A 13,333-nucleotide genomic window follows, 5' to 3' on the forward strand; every position below is an offset into this window, starting at 1 on the left:
ACATCTAGGTCATTCTACCTGCTCAACGGTGGGAGGAGAACTCGCCCGGCAGATTATCTATTTCTATTATCTATTATCTATTTCTCCTTATGTTCCCCAAACATAGATGGGCCCTTTCGAGGGCCTGTATGAATGCCCGCCCTTCGGAATTTTTAGCTGGTAGATACAGTAGAATTCCAACTGAGCAGAGATGTTGCCACTGTAACTCTGAAGAGATTGAGCCAGTTGCCTATGGGCTCCTGTGGTGTGTATTTTATACAGACCCTAGGTGAAGGTTAATTGACCCCCTGTCACATAATCTCCCAGGTCGATGAATTCTACATCAAGTATTTGCTTATAGATGTGAATTCATCTATCACACACAGAGTTGCACAATTCTGTTGTTCTGCAATACATGTTAGTCGTATTCTGCTCGCTAATGGCTAGATCCGATATATACTTACGTGATTAATATGGCTATGTTTAAAATTTTATATTGTTTTAGATGTTGCATTATTGGTCAGAGACCATAATAAAGACTAATTGACTGACTGCCACTGCCATTAGCAGTTGTGTCTACTGTAATATCTAGTTTGGCCTTTTGCAATTGTCTGGCAAGGCCGGCTGTCCTTACCTTCAAGGATGGAGTGGTGAGAGGGCCCAAGGCGACAGGGATGGGTGGCAGCCAGGAGAGACATGAAGGAAAGACTGCCAACAGGCAGGGAGACAGATCCAGTGGAGGAGGAGCTGAGCCCTGATAAGACCGAAGTGGAGGCAGCCAACATCAGCAGCATGCCTCTTGAAGGGAGGGGGTCTGAGAAGGAGGAAGGAGAAGAGGGAGAGGCTTGGGCAAAAGTGGTAAGGGGTAATCAATTGCAGGTAATAAACCCTAACCCACCAATGGCCACCACAAACAAAATGGAATCCGGAAATGACCTCTGAGGTCATTCTGGTCAATGGACCGAATAAAGATGATTGATTGATTGATTGACCTCCTAGGTCATTTCTGTCCCCGCCCCCCGTCCCGTGGACATGTGGGTTTAACCCCCCACCCCCATTTTTTCCACATATACCAAGGCCAGGAGCTAATTACCCAACCATAGATACACGAAACCTGTGAATAATGAGGTCCTCCTGGCTAAGGTTCCTATTCGCTCTTCGCAGAGCATCAGCTGTGCCCTGGCCTCTACCACCAGGCCGTGGGACAAGCCACTTTTGAAACAGGGGGATATCAAAAGCACTTTTGAATATGGCGTTGGGTCTAGTCTTCAATGAAAAAGAGGTAACATTTCACTGCGATCCCCCTAAATATGCCCCCCAGCCTACATAGGGCAGTCTATCCCTGGAGGGGCCACACCTACCAGTGTGTCCTGGGTGAGCCACTAGCAAGAAAGTAACACGGAGCAGAACAAGCATGAGAGATACAAAACAGGAGGCAAATAACGGGGCGAAGCAGGGAATGAGATTTATGGTGTTCAATTATTTCCCTTACATTTCTCCCCCTCCAGGGCACAAGCACATAATATATTGTACTTTCCATTACCTGGTGCAAATATAGAACATATCTGAAAAACACATTTCACCTCTAGAACACATTAAAACAACACGGAAAGGGGGCCGTGGCAGGGCTTGATAGATGAACTGTCAATTCACTGATGTTGTGCCACATTAATTAACAGGAGATTAATATCACCACACACATTTTATCCCCCTTACATCTTGCAAAGAAAAATTAGGCCAGAAACCCGCAGTTCTGAAATGCCGGTATTAAGTTCCTGTAAGCCATAATGATACACAATGGAAGAAACGTTGCCATTGTGGCTACCCCCGGAGATTTCCTTTAAGCCACAATAAGCCCGGGCTCAAAACCCAAAGAGAGCTCTGCGCAATCTAGATTCCACTTGACACACGCTTATACACTGGTGTTTTATGAACTAGTATATTTTACTGCATTTATGCCGCGTGTCCTGTGATCTGAAGCCAGGTCCTTTAATCAGCACCCAATTGTTAAATAAATTCAAGTAATGCAATAGCTTTGGGATTCCGTAGTTTTGAGATGCAACAGAAGGCTGCCATGTATGTGTGTATGTATGTGTACAATATGTATATATCGCACATAAAGATCATTTAGAGAGGTCCATCTCCAAATACCGCCAGTTTATCTGGTGGTAACTTGGGAGTGGGCCTTCTCTGTAGGAAGGAGAGCTGGTCATGTGGTCGCAAGCATGATTTGTCTCCTTAGCTAAGCAGGGTCTGCCCTGGCTGCATTTGAATGGGAGACTTGATGTGTGAGCACTGCAAGATATTCCCTTTAGTGGATGGGGCTGCTCTGGGAAGAGAATCTAGGTTCCCAGTTCCCTCCCTGGCAGCATCTCCAAGATAGGGCTGAGAGAGACTCCTGCCTGCAACCTTGGAGAAGCCGCTGCCAGTCTGGGTAGACAATACTGAGCTAGATAGACCGATGGTCTGACTCAGTATATGGCAGCTTCCAAGGTTCCTAACTTGGCACTGGGACAGAGAAACAGGGGAAGCTGTCTTATAATGAGCCAGACCCTTGGTCCATCTAACTCGGTATGGTCTACTCAGACTGGTAGCAGCTCTCCAGGAGTCTCTCCCACCCGTTTGGAGATGCAGCCAAGAGCATTGCTGCTGCTGGAGAGGGGAGGCCACCTGTAAGCTAAAGGGGCAGCAGGTGATGCAGGGAGGTGCAGATGGCTAATCTGCTGCCTTTGCCAACCAGTTGTCTGAGGCAGGTGCCTCACCACACCTCATTGGTGGGCCAGCCCTGAGCGGCGCAACTGTGGACCACAATCCTCTCTTCTTTCCTTAAGCAAGCCCTTTCGAGAAGAACATGGACAGAAGCATAAGGAAATCAGTAGCGCTTCTGCTTTGGGGACTTTTGTTGAAAAGTGGTATATAAATATCCATCGTATTTGTATTCCCTTTGGTCCCCCATTAGAGTGTGCAGGGCTCCGATGTCCACATGGGCTGGAAGGGTTCTCACGTTTCAAAGGAGGGAAGGATTAGGCCCCAAAGGGAACACATCTTGTCCTCCTCTAAAATGCTTATGAGTAATACAAAGAAACAAATTAAAACGAGGGCCAAAGATGCTTGAATACACAGAGTACCTATGGAGTTGCAACTCAAATTATTAAGAAGCGGCACTCTGCTGCATGCTCCTTGTTAGGAAGGCTGCCTTCTACCGAGTCAGACCCTTGGTCCATCTAGCTCAGTACTGTCTACACAGACTGGCAGCAGCTCTCCAAGGTTTCAAGCCTGAGTCCCTCCCAGTCCTACCTCGAATTGGCAGAGAGTGAACCTGGGACCTTCTGCATGAAAGCAGACAGATGCTCTCCCACTGAGCTATAGCCCTATTCCCTAAAGGGAAGATCTTACAGAACTTGTGTGTAGTCAGCCATCCAAATGGAAACCAAGGTGAACTCTGTGTAGCAAAGGCAACAATTCAGGCTCGCTACCATAAGACCAGTTCTCCTCCCCAAATCCCATGCCTCCTCTTGCTGTAAGAGCCTGCGGTTTTCTTGCCATTCACCACACAACTGATGGTCAATATAATCAGCTCTAAATAAGGAAGTGAGGAGGTCCCATATGGTGAGGTTTTGCTGGGAGGGAATCAGACATAGCAGCTGAGAAAGGCAGCTGGTGGCGGGAGTGAGCCGGAGGCAAGGCCAGCAAATACAAGAGTCAACCAGACATTACTATTTTTTGACAAGTGTCATTAAAGGCAACCACAATAAAGTGGTGGCCTTAATGCTCCGTGTAGGGGAATTCAGAGGAATGGTGGTATTTGTCAGGGCCAAAATGTCACCATTATTTATTTGTTATTTCTCTGTGTAAACCGCCCTGAGCCATTTTTGGAAGGGCGGTATAGAAATAGAATGAATGAATGAATCATTTACAAGAGTACAAGGAAACCGGTTTGAGAAGAGAATCGGAAATGCCCTCTCTGCGATCTGTAGCGCTATCATTCCAGAGAGGATGCCACATGCAAACTGGCATCCTCCTGTGTGGAAAAATATGTGACAGCCTCAAATATGTTTGCAATCATGGCAACTAGAATGTGTGCAGAAGAGCTTGCAAGCTACATCTCGGACGAGCCGGTTCACTTCTCTCTCCCACTCTTTCTGCGAATGTCTCTTCCAGGGATCAGATACTAAGTCATGCTCCTCAAGGGAAGTGTGGTGGAGTAGACATCCCCACACACCAGACAAGTTCATGTGTGGATCAGTGTGGGACCATGTGGGGACAGGTTCACGTGTGGATCAGTAACTGGTTGAAGGACAGAAACAGAGAGTACGAATAAACGGACAGTTTTCACAATGGAGGTAGGTAGGAAGTGGGGTCCCCCAAAGATCGGTACTGGGACCAGTGCTCTTTAACTTGTTCATAAATGATCTAGAAGTTGGGGTGACCAGCCAAGTGGCCAAATTTGCAGATGACATTAAACTATTTAGGGTAGTGAAATCCACAGCAGATTGTGAAGAACTCCAAAAGGATCTCTCCAAACTGGGTGAGTGGGCCACAAAATGGCAAATGCGGTTCAATGTAAGCAAGTGTAAGGTTATGCACATTGGGGCAAAAAACACCACATATACGCTGATGGGATCTGAGCTGTCGGTGACTGACCAGGAGAGAGATCTTGGGGTCGTGGTGGACAGCTTGTTGAAAGTGCCGTCTCAGTGCATGGCAGCTGTGAAAAAAGCTAATTCCATGCTAGGAGTCATTAGGAAGGGGACTGAAAATAAAAATGCTAATATTATAATGCCCTTATAGAAATCTATGGTGCGGCCACATCTGGAGTACTGCGTACAACTTTGGTCACTGTATCTTAAGAAGGATATTTTAGAACTGGAAAAGGTGCAGAAGAGGGCAACCAAAATGGTCAGGGGCCTGGAGAACCTTCCATATGAGGCTAGGCTACAGCATCTGGGGCTCTTTAACTTGGAAAAGAGGTGAGTAAGGGAGACATGATCTAGGTATATATAATTATGCATAGAGTGGATAGGGCAGACAGAGAGATATTTTTCTCCCTCTCTCACAACTCTAGAACCAGAGGTCACCCCATGAAACTCAAGGTTGGGAAATTTAGGACCAACAAGAGGAAGTCCTTTTTCACACAGGACAACATTAATCTATGGAATTCTTTGCCGTGGGATGTGGTGATGGCCACCAGCTTGGATGGCTTTCAAAGGGGCTTAGACAGATTCATGGTGGACAGATTCAGGTCTATCAATGGCTACTAGTCTGGTGGCTGTGGGCTACCTCCAACCTCAGAGGCACAATGCTTCTCAATACAAGTTGCAGGGGAGCAACAGCAGGAGAGAGGGCATACACATACCTCTTGCCTGTGGGCTCCCCAGAGGCATCTGGTGGGCCACTAACAGGATGCTGGACAAGATGAGCCTTGGGCCTGATCCAGCAGGGCTATTCTTATGTTCTTACATAATGAAAGGAAGCGGTCTCAACAAAATTCAAATATATGATCCAGCCAAAGTTAGTGTAGTGGTTAAGAGTGTGGGATTAGGACTGGGAAGACCCAGATGCAAATCCCCATTCAGGTCATGAAGCTTAATGCATGACGTTGGACTAGTCACTTCTCTCTCAGCCTAGCCTACCACGGGGTTGCTGTGAGGACAAATATCACCATGTTCTGGGCTCCTGGGAAGAAGAGCAGGATATCAAATGGATATCAAAACAAACAAATGGATTATAGAACAGATCAATCCAGAATTTTCACTCAAGGCACAAATGAACAGGCTCAAACTATCATACTTCGGACACATTATGCAAAGACCCAGCTTTCTTGAGAAGTCCATAATGCTGGGAAAAGTTGAAGGAAAGAGAAGAAGAGGACAACCAGCAGCAAGGTGGTTGGACTTGATTACGATAGCCATGAATGGATCACTGAGAGACCTAAAAGGCCAAGTAGAAGATAGATCATCCTGGAGAGAATCTATCTATGTGGTCACTAAGAGTTGACACTGACTTGACAGCACTTAATCAATCAATCAATCAATACTCCAGTATCATGGATTCGCTATCCACTCCCACCCCCTGGAACGGAACCCCCATGAATAAATAACGGGATTCTCCTGTAGTGATTAAGCCCCATCATTCTCTCTGCTGAAATCAGTGAAAGTTAAAACTATTTTTATTACAGTACTGACATTTAAATCCCACTCTTCTTCAAAAGGAGAGGCTGCTGTGAATGCAAGGTTCTCCAGTTTTATTCTCACAACGACCCTCTGAGGTAGGTTAAACTGAGAGATAGTTATGGGTCCAAAATCACCCCAAAGGCTCCAGTGCTGAGCGGGAATATGAAGGCAGATATCCATAATCCAAGACTATACTGCACTGACCACAAGAATGTTTAACTTTGGCTGGATTAATTTCAAAAATGTAAAAAGAGAGGTATCTCTATACCTCTCACTTTACAGTGTTAAAAGAGGCCTGCAACTAGAATAGTTTATTACAGTTTGTCTGATGATTTCCAAATGTTCTTCTCAAGGATGCAGGAATATAGAATTTGTGCTGCAAAAAGCACATCGGACTGACAAAGACTTTTAATCGAAGCTGCGTTTGGCAATGTTTCCCCTCTGAAGCACAAGGAAACATTTTGGAAGTTACAACAGAAACATAGCACACCTCGGTCTACTGTACATATTGTGCTCTTTGCCCAAAATTAAAACTAGAAGTCATTTTGAGTAGAATCAATGGGACCTAATTTCCGCATGCTCAATTTTACAACACACACCATCACAATCCTCTCAGGTCCCCTCTCGTGCATTGAAAATTTGGTTTGTATCAGATTGTAGACATACGAGTTGTTTGGAAATCTCAAGGTAGTGGTTCAAAACACACACACACACCTTCGTGTGTTGAAATCACACTCACAACAGCTATTTCCTATACTGATTACAAAGAAGTTTTTTGGTTAATGCTGCAGTTGAGGGGTCAGTGCCAGCTGCGTCCTCCGCACTACCTCATAATCGGCATAAAATACTAGCTGGCAACAATGGCTGCTCATTAGAATATAGAACAATTAGAATGTTGCATTCATAATCTCGGCACCTGCTCCTGAACTTGTTTTCAGCAGAACTTGAGAGACAGAGAGAGAGAGAGAGAGAGAGAAAGAGAGAGAGAGAGAGAGAGAGAGAACCAAAAATCCATGAGCCACACTCGCTCCAATTCAATCAACTTGCAATGGTCCCCAAAGATTACTTTAATTGTAGGGCAGGGCAACCAATCGGTCAAGTTTTCTTCAGCAACAAATAAGAATAGAATGTGTAAAAGAAAAGAAAAAGACGCTTACTCTCTGCCATCCCAATGTGGTTCATAAGCCATGCTGTAAATTGAAAGGCTTAATTAGAAATGAGGAGGTGGCACATCAGCAGCCAGCTGCCCCTGGAGACTTGGGCCATGAAACATTTCTAATACAGACATACAGTAGCAGAAGCTGGGCCTTTTAGCACTGAACTTTTCCTTTTGTTTGCAGGAGGGTGGAGGAGAAATGGTTTGTGGTTAAGCAAGAGAAGGAATACAATTTGAGAGCGTGTGAGTCTAAAGGCACGTGCAGTTATGAGCTTTGGTTATGATTACATTTACAGCATCTCCTAGAGATAAGCCTGTTTAAAATGGTCAGAAAAAGCGGAGACGAGCGCGCGTGCTGCGAAGGGCACATGCGCGCCACCAGCTCTTCCTGCTTTTAAGCTAGCAAGGACAACGACGGGGGCAGGGAGGAACTCTGCTGCCCCAAGAACGTTTGGAAAAGCCCCAGTGCCGGTGGGGGAAGAGCGCCGGCGGGGGGGGGGTAAGTACTACCCCCCCTAAAGCTACACACACACCCCGTGCCGAACCGCCCCGCCGCAGTTCTGTGCAAATCCCTACTTAGCAGCCCTTTGGAGAATGGTTTGCATGGCCTGCGAGGGCTGTTTTGCACGGCTCCCTCAGAGCACAAGGTTAAGTATGCATTATTTGGAAGATGTCCAGCAAAAGGAATTTGGTCCAGTGTCCATCTCTCCAACCATATCAGTTCATCATTTTGCATAGGACAGAGGAAACAACTTTTGCAGTGCTAATTTCCTCTCTCAGTAGTGTCCTGTGGGCACCCTGGGGTCCCAGGGGAAAGAACCCAAAAACAAGGGTGTATTGTGCACTGAGGCTGCAAAGTCTCCATGGCAACACCCTTGGGGAGGAGAGCTGGACTCGTGGTAGCAAGCATGACTTGTCCCCTTAGCTAAGCAGGGTCCACCCTGGTTGCATATGAAAGGGAGACTAGAAGTATGATCACTGTAAGATCTTCCCCTCAGAGGATGGAGCCGCTCTGGGAAGAGCAGAAGGTTCCAAGTTCCCTCCCTGGCAGCAACTCCAAGATGGGGCTGAGAGAGACTCCTGCCTGCAACCTTGGAGAAGCTGCTGCCAGTCTGTGAAGACAATACTGAGCTAGATAGGCCAATGGTCTGACTCAGTATGTTGCAGCTTCCTATGTACCTGGATCTCCCAGCACATTCTTTTTGATTTCACTTGGTACATGCAAAAACATGTACAGTTTCTGCTGAAATCGTGTGCAAAAGAGCAGCAAGGACAGAGACCTTTCAGCAAGCCTGGTCATTTAAGAAGAGGGGCCAGATGACAAACAAACAGGAACACAGGAAGCTGCCTTCTAGCATTGTCTTCACAGACTGGCAGCGGCTTCTCCAAGGTTGCAGGCAGGACTCTCTCTCAGCCCTATCTTGGAGATGCTGCCAGGCAGGAAACTTGGAACCTTCTGCATGGAAGTGCGCAGATGTTCTTCCCAAAGTGGCCCCATCTCCTAAGCAGAATTTCTTACAGTACTCACATGTAGTCTCCCATACAAATGTAAAACAGGGCTAATCCTGCTTATTATTATTTATTCAATTTCAATTATTACAGTATTTATTTTGATTTTGATTTGCTTAGCAAAGTGGACAGTCTATGCTTGCGACCACTAGACCAAATGAGTTGTGCTTTAGTAAAACAACAACAACATGGCTTTCAAGATCTCACCCAGGCTAAGTTTCTCTTTGGGGTTAATTGTAACTGAAATATGGGCCGAAAGGCTGGGTTTGGGCATATCAGGAGCATAATGCAACTTTTCTCTTGCATACCCAGTACCTGAGGCTAAGTTGATCTACTCCTATAAATGAAACAGAAGTTTACCCTTTAAGCATGGTAAAACTAAGGTCTATATGAGTTTTCTTCCCAAGGATCTTGAAAGCTTAGGATTACTGGCCCTGCCATTAATGAGGAATTCATCAGTGTCTTAATGAACCTGGCCTAAAATTTCTGCCAGGCCAACCTTTTTGGGTGGTAATTCATCATAAGAACATAAGAACAGCCCTGCTGGATCAGGCCCAAGGAGGCCCATCTAGTCCAGCATCCTGTTTCGCACAGTGGCCCACCAGATGCCGCTGGAAGCCACAGGCAGGAGTTGAGGGCGTGCCCTCTCTCCTGCCATTACTCCCCTGCAACTGGTACTCAGAGGCACCCTGCCCTTGAGGCTGGAGGTGGCCCACAGCCCTCTGACTAGTAGCCATTGATAGACCTCTCCTCCACGAAGTCATCCAAACCCCTCTTAAAGCCATCCAGGTTGTTGGCCGTCACCACATCCTGTGGCAGAGAGTTCCACAAGTGGATCATGCGTTGTGTGAAAAAGTACTTCCGTTTGTTGGTCCTAGACCTCCTGGCAATCAATTTCATGGAGTGACCCCTGGTTCTAGTGTTGTGTGAGAGGGAAAAGAATCTCTCTCTCTCCACTTTCTCTACGCCATGCATGATTTTATAGACCTCTATCATGTCTCCCCACAGTTGTCTTTTTTCTAAACTAAAAAGCCCCAGGTGTTGTAGTCTTGCCTCGTAAGAAAGGTGCTCTAGGCCCCTGATCATCTTGGTTGCCCTCTTCTGTACCTTCTCCAGTTCAACAATGTCCTTTTTAAGATGTGGTGACCAGAATTGTATGCAGTACTCCAAGTGTGGTCGCACCATAGTTTTGTATAAGGGCATTATAATGTTAGCCGTTTTATTTTCAATCCCCTTCCTAATGATCCCTAGCATGGAATTTGCCTTTTTCACAGCTGCCGCACATTGAATCGACACTTTCAACGAGCTGTCCACCACAACCCCAAGATCCCTCTCCTGGTCCATCACTGACAGCTCGGATCCCATCAGCATATACTTGAAGTTGGGGTTTTTCGTCCCAATGTGCATCACTTTACACTTGCTAACACTGAACCGCATTTGCCACTTTGTCGCCCACTCCCCCAGTTTGGAGAGATCCTTTTGGAGCTGCTCACAATCTGTTTTGGATTTCACTACCCGGAAGAGTTTGGTATCATCTGAAAATTTGGCCACATCGCTGCTTACCCCTGCTTCTAGATCAGTTATGAATAAATTAAAAAGCACCGGTCCCAGTACAGATCCCTAGGGGACCCCACTTCTTACTTCCCTCCATTGTGAAAACTCTCCATTTATGTGCTGGCCTTGGGCCGAAATAAACAAATAAACAACAACAATAAACAACAAACTCTCCATATATACCTACCCTCTGTTTTCTGTCTTTCAACCAGTTAGCAATCCACACATGTACTTGTCCCTTTATCCCATGACAGCTAAGTTTCCTCATCAATCTTGATTACTACTAGAGATGCGTAGGATACTAGCGGATATATATAAGAGAAAGAAATTCAGCTTCCTAGCTCTTAAAATCTCCTTCTAAATCATATCATCATCATTTAGGCTGGACTACATTGATGGTGGCACAGCGGGGAATTGCTTGACTAACCAGCAGAAGGTTGCCGGTTCGAATCCCCACTAGTACTATATTGGGCAGCAGTGAAATAGGAAGATGCTGAAAGGCATCATCTCATACTTTGAGAGAGGCAGCCATGGTCAACCCCTCCTGTATTCTGCCAAAGACAACCACAGGGCTCTGTGGTAGCAAGGAATCAAAATTGACTTGACGGCACACTTTACCTTTACGTTGATGGTGGAGGTGGGTGAGATGAGAGGCAGATAAACAATATTAATTTGTCCCAGAGAAATGGACAAGATGACATTTGATCCTTTCCTGCAATGATTCTATGCGTGATTTCAGAGCAGGGCTGCACAACTCAGGCCCTCGAGCTGTTGTTGGACTAGAAGTCCCATCATCCCTTGTCACCATGGCCAATAGTCAGGGATTATGGAAACTGTAGTCCAACTTCTGTAAAAGGGCCGAAGTTGTGCAGCCCTGCCGTAGATGTTCTAAAGAAGCATCCCCAAATGTTCACCTCCTCTGCCTTTGCGATATCTGAAGGGAAACACACACGCCCTGTCCCCCTGTGGTCATCGGAACACACAGAGCTGCCAACCTGAGCCAGACAATTTGGCCCATTTAGCTCAGTATTGTCTGCACTGACTGGCAGAGGTTCTCCAAAGCTTCAGGAAGAAGCCTCTCCCAGCCCTACCTGGAGATACCAGGGAACAAACCTGGGAACTCCGACATGCAAGCATGCAGATGCTCTTCCACTGAAGCATGCCCCCATCTCCTAAGCAGAATACCTTACAACACTCACATATAGTCACCTATCCAAATGCAAGCCAAGGCAGTCCCTGCTTAGCAAAGGGGACAATTCATATTCACTATCACAAGACCAGCTCTCCTCCCCGATGCAAGCTATCCCACTGATGTGAAAGTTCCCCTTTAGGCATCACAGAGAAGCGCTGCCAGCGGAATGTGCACGTAGCTAAGCCAGGGCTGCACCACTTTGGCCCTCCTGCAGATGTTGGACTACAAGTCCCGTCACCTCTGACTATTGGCCACTGTGGCTGGGAATGATGGGAGCCGCAGTCCAAAAAGAGCTGGAGCACTGTGCAGCTCTAAGCTAAGCACTGGGATGGTGGGCGTTTCTTTACAACGGTTTTGCTGGTCAATGACTGAATAAACGTCTCTCTCTCTCTCTTTATAATGGCCTAACCCAGCGGTTCCCAACCAGGGTTCCTCCAGATGCTGCAGAACCACATCATCATCCCCAGCAACAAGTTATTGTGGCTGGGTCTGCTGGGAGTTGTAGTTCAGCAACATCTGGAGGAAATCTGGTTGGGAACCGCTGGCCTAACCTAGTCTAAATCATTATCACCATGGTCAACTGTGGATCTCCCTCCACAAAGAGACGCACCCAAGTCGGAGGCTGGTACTAGACATTATGGCAGAGTGCCGCCACTCAAAACAGTAGCCCCGTATCTCATCCGGGCCATTTTCATGGTAAATATAAACACAATTCCAATATGGCAATCTAGACTACAGTATCTCTATTTGCTTCTGAATGCTATATATTATATATGCATCTTAAAGATTAAAAGAACAGTCCCAGATTGGCAACTGGCCTAATAGACACCTCTCAAACGTGAAAGGTGACAATCGAGCCATGGAAAAATAGGTTATGTTGTCAACAAGAGTTTAGTTCGGAAACCTAAGCCAATCCCATGATTTTCATCACATCTTTTCAGAAAGGGTCGTCTCCTCCTAGATTTGTCTACTCACACAGTTCCCTAAACCAGATTATAAAGGCTAAATCCATGCAAAACCTTGATGGATCAGGATTTCATTGCTGGTGCTGTAAAAACCTCAGCCGTAGCCAAGTCTTATCAGCTATGCGGGCAGACAGATTACTAAAGATGCACACGGGCGAAGGATGAGGCACAGCCCTGGCTTAAACCAATTACGCACTTAGGGGCCAAGTTGTCAAACCACAGATGATTGCCAAATCCGTACATTTAATTTCCTCGGCACTTACATATTTCACGGGGAATTATGCTGCCAATGCTGGCTTTGGGAGGAACAAAGACAGCTGGCTAAAATAACAACAGAAACTTGGTTTAAAACCATTAGGAGAATAAGTCGGCTATAAGACAAGAAAGCCAAGTTTGACACAGTGAATGCCACACATACGGAGTGTGGGGGGGGGGGTGCAGGACGTCACCCGAAATTCAACTGGCGACAAGATTTGATTTTGCCCTCCAAGGCAACCCTTTTTTGCCAGTGCATGTGTTTACATGTTGATGGATATTTCCATTAATTATCTTGACAACTGATTCTCATCTCCTTTTAAAGGGAGAAGCTGTGTACCAACGAGCCCATCCGTTGCAGAAATAATCCTGATCTGTCCTAATTATGCTTCATACAACGGCAGGCACAGAAAAGGCGGAAGGTGGCTTGTAGGGCTTGTTTCCGCCCTGTTACAGCTCTGGGGCTGCTGAATGGGGTTTTGCTCTGGTTGCCAAACATATGACCAAAACCAACTAGACAAGGACAGGCACTGTACAATTTAACCTGTGT

At 46.2% G+C, this 13,333-nt stretch overlaps 1 protein-coding gene across 7 annotated transcripts in view; it reads right to left on the reverse strand.

Annotated features, from left to right (window-relative positions):
- Positions 1-13,333, reverse strand: part of BRIP1 (BRCA1 interacting helicase 1) — a 294,634-nt gene that overhangs the window by 110,320 nt on the left and 170,981 nt on the right. The window lies entirely within an intron of this gene.

This window comes from Hemicordylus capensis, chromosome 12 (assembly GCF_027244095.1).
Source record: "Hemicordylus capensis ecotype Gifberg chromosome 12, rHemCap1.1.pri, whole genome shotgun sequence".
Classification (NCBI taxonomy): domain Eukaryota; kingdom Metazoa; phylum Chordata; class Lepidosauria; order Squamata; family Cordylidae; genus Hemicordylus; species Hemicordylus capensis.